Source organism: Dipodomys ordii, unplaced genomic scaffold, assembly GCF_000151885.1.
Source record: "Dipodomys ordii isolate 6190 unplaced genomic scaffold, Dord_2.0 Scaffold246, whole genome shotgun sequence".
Classification (NCBI taxonomy): domain Eukaryota; kingdom Metazoa; phylum Chordata; class Mammalia; order Rodentia; family Heteromyidae; genus Dipodomys; species Dipodomys ordii.
Genome location: NW_012267462.1, coordinates 275,336 through 279,869, shown reverse-complemented (window position 1 = coordinate 279,869; position 4,534 = coordinate 275,336).

Genomic DNA, 4,534 nt, shown 5'->3' with positions numbered 1-4,534 from the left:
TCCAGGTATATTTTAGATATGAGACCCTTGTCTGTTGTATGGCTAGTTAAGATCTTCTCCCAATCCATGGGCTTTCTATTGATCTTGGTAGCTATGTCCTTTGCCATGCAGAAGCTCAGCAATATCATGCAATCCCATTTTTTTTAAAGTTTCATAGATTCTTATAACCAATGTTGGCTTCAAACCACAATCCTCAGATCTCAGCCTCTTGTGTAACTAGCATTATAGGCATGAGCTACCAGTGACCACGAGGAAAGCAGTGTTTACTGTGTTTAGTCTGTGTGATCCAGATACAGAACCGATACAATGCAACAAATCTAAAGTTGGGGACAGGAAGTAGATCCACACAGTGTGGAGAGAACATCTTCAACACACAGAATCAAGGACAAGTGACCACAGACAGTAAAGCTAGAGTGACATGAAGGTGTTTCCCCATATGGAGATTAGCATGTGGACTGACTTCATCCCATTTTGCAGAATGTCAGAACTGGAAATGATGAGCAGAGTACTCTAATAGAACTTAACAAACTCAAGACAGTGGTGCATAAAGATAACACTGCTCTGCTGCGGTAGCCCATGCACAAATCATTGGCCATTCAGACGCCTCTTCAAAACCATTCATTACAAGAATGCCATGAGAGTAGTTATTTCATCACCTCCACCTTCTTAAACATTAGCGCTCACTGCACTACATGCTAGCATAACTGTTTCAAGAAGTTTTCTACACTGCTCTTCTTCCCTCTTTTGACAATGATGTCTAATCCTGTCTACAAGGTTGACACATCTTTGCCACTCCTCTGAAATTTTACTTCCAATCATATCATATGGTCACTGTGTATCTCCTACTGCTTTTGTCTGGGGGAAATTGCTCTCTCCACTATGCACTTCAGGATAAAGCTGATACTAAAGAAAACAAGGAGAAAGCAGCTAGCTATTTTGTAAATGTGAAGGCTACCTAGTACATTATAAGGGACATATTAACTGTATGAGAAAGAGAGATCCTGAGAGCCTCTACTCTTGTATGATTAAAAGAAGCCAGGCTCTGAGGATAACACACTAAATTCCCATGATCCATGCTCCAGGGCTCACTTCAGCAAGTGTGGGCATGTGACTTGTGAACTTCAAGTCCACACAGACTTCAGGTACTGGAATATATGGAAGAGTTCGAATACTAGCCTCAAATCAGAGTTGTGGGCAGGCGTACACAGCCATGGGTTATGACAGATGGAGCTATCTGCCTGGGAGATGAGGCTGAAGACCCCGCTGGTGGGAAAAACCAGCAGACATTTCCATGAATCTTACTGGAAGAAGAAAATACATCCAGGAAAGGAAAGTGCTTATAGTCTGAGCCATGCACCTGAATGACGTCTGGGACTAAGGTGAAAGTCTGAGAGATCCAGCCTTTAGAGCAGGGCTGACTCTGTGAAAAGATAATCCAGGGCTTTTCTCACTGATTCTGAGGGGCTGGGATAATGTGGAAAGTTGGCAGGGCCCTCAGGACAGAGCCTTAAATCCACTGGAGTCCCTTCTTATCAGAACATAGAGGAGCACATCACAAATGAATGCAGAAGTTATACATGTATTATTTATATGTAATAAATTACCTGTTAAATTAATACATTAATAAACATGATTTTAATTGTGTAAATCATCATTTTGAATTTTGACACTGAGAAAATTCTCTAATGCACAATGTGCATGTCACCATGTAGCCCTTGCTCACTCTAAGCCTGAGCATCATGAAGCTCAGGACTAAATCTGTGTCCTTTAAGAGTGACCTGCTCATTGCAGAAAACTTTGGGGACCTGCTGGGGACAGCACTGATACTGCATCTCCCTCTCACCTCCCACAACTGGACATGGTGACTGCATATGATCCCTTCAGGTCTGCATATCTGCAGGTCTCCCCTCCTTCCCTCACCTTTCTGACCTGCACATAATGACTTTACGGTAAGAAACCTGGATCAAGTGTTATCAATGACAGGTATGATTACACTTTAAAAAGTAATATATAACATGGTTAAGAAGTGGCACTGTGGCTCAAAGTGGTAGAGCTCCAGCCTTGAGCTGAAATGCTCAGGGACAGTGCCCAGAAACAGAGTTCAAGCTGCAGGACTGACAAAAAAGAAAGAAAGAAAGAAAAGAAATGGTCAAAAACTTTTATATGGGCAGACATGACCCCCTCTAATATCATGATCCTAGATTCTATGTATGCCACAAAAGCCTGGCAGAAATCCTCAGATTCAAGCTCCTGTTTACAAAGGGAAAGAAACAGGCAGCATCCCCTCTCTCCCAGAATGAAAAAAACTTGGTTTCTGAGTAGGATGCTGTTAATCTACTTGCTGATCACCCACATCCTGGGAAGCAGGGAGGAAAGCTGGATATAAGGACCACATAACTTGTTCACTGATATCTAAGTGTGAGAACAAAAATCAATGCTGATCAAGCAGGCTATTTAGTGAATGTCATTCTATTCAGATAACCAAACAGGAAAATATATTCATTCACAAGGATACAGTCATGCTCCATGCAGACACACTGGATCTGGAGCTTCAGTAGTTCTTTCTTACCAAGGTCAAAGCTTCAGGATGGAGAATAACAAAGTTACGGACTCTATGTCCCAAAGTCAACTCTTATGGCTGATCCTGCTCAGGCAGTGCTGGTTTTTGGTGTATTAGTTTGCCTTGTGTGCAAGAAGGAGCCAAAATACCTGGAGAAGAGTTTATTAATCTATTGGAATTAATTTTCATCAAAGTTACAGAAGTTTGGTAAATCCAAGATTCCTGACTGTCCTGATGATTCACATTCTTGTCATGTCCTTACAAGCTTGTTGCCTGTGAAGAAGTCTAGAGAAAGAGTGTCTTGGAATGTTTTCTTCTAATGACATTGGTGATATGGAAGTCACTCTTCACTATACTTCCTCTCTTTTTAAAATTTTCTCTAAGTAGTTGTACAAGTGAGTTGCCATTCAATAAAGCAGTTAATGAACACAATGCATCTTATTCAATATCACCCTTTTCATCATTCTTTCCCATCCTTCCCAAACAACCTCTTTCCTCAATTGTCTTAAGTTTTAAGACATGCATTGGGTGTGATGACTGCATTCTTAACATCCATTTCCTCCTTGCAGGTGACTCTCCATAAGGACACACACAGGGGACACAACTCCTTCCTTTAGAGACAGCTTTGGTGCCATACAGAATGCAGGGATAGAGGCAATGCCAGGCTTCCAGTCTCAGAATCAGCAAGGGCAGAGACTTTCACCCCCAAATCCATCCTGCTAGGAGAAGCTACTTAACTGCGAGTTTATGTTTGGGGCTGTTGCTCTGTTCAGAGTTCCAGTGGGTGTCACTAGTGGCAGCAGACATAGTTCTCTTATTTCTCTTCTAGTATTTCTTATTGGGGGCTTTGTGTGAACAGTGTCAGATGTGCCATCTAATGGTCATACTGTGAAATTGCATCTTGTAAGATTGGAGAAACTAGATTTTATGAATCCTCATTCCCTCCTCTTCTCCCATTTCCCGTCATCTCCCTTTGTATATATTACCTGTCCAAAGGAGTTCATTTTTAAACCTTCATACATACATGCATACAATTTATTTGCTCATACTTACCACTGGATATTTTATTTCGCTACTATTTACTTCTGATGTTCTTATACTGATGACGTTCACATACTGTATTTCAGTTACAATACCACTATTGCCATCTCCTGTCCTCTCCCCTCCTTCTGGTTTCCATACCTAAACACACAGTCCCTCTTTACATTCATTGCAGTGTCTCTTTCCATCCTCACCTTTCTCCATTTCCCCATGTCTCCCTTCACACCTGTATGCACACAACAGTGCATACACATGCATGCACACATACTATAAGTCTCCAGTGTTGTTACAAGGTATATCTACCCAGAGAGTTGGAAAGATATGAATCTTTATCTGGAACACTGAAAGTTCAAATTAATATTTCTAGGGATAGGGGAATATTTGTTTCTGCCAGGAAAAAATGCTTATTTTATGCAATTACATAGTTATATTTGTTTGTGTGCTTGTTTTCTTTTTTCATTTTTTTCTTTTTTTAGTTTCAACTTTTTTTTATTGTGAAAATACCATACAGAGGGGTTATAATTACAGGGGCAAGGTTATGAGTATGTCCCTCCCCTACGGTATAATCCCTGTTTTTACTATAGTTGTTTGTTTTGTATTGTCTTTTATACAAAGGGCTTGCCATTTAAACAGCAATTTATGAATATACTATATCTTTTATAATATTTTTATTGTAGAGTTGAAATATAGAGGGGTTACAGTTACATGAATCAGGTATTGAGTAATGAGTACAATTCTCTGTGAACCATATATCCTTTTCTGTCTCCCTTTCCCAGTTTTTCCCTACCATCCCCACCCATAATTTATCCAGTTCATTTTCCACACAGTGTCCAGTGTGTATCACTGCTGTGTTTGTTCATCTTTGTTCCACATATTATGTGCCCTCACTTACTCTCTCAAATAAAAGCAAAACAAAAGGAAAAGAAAACAAAA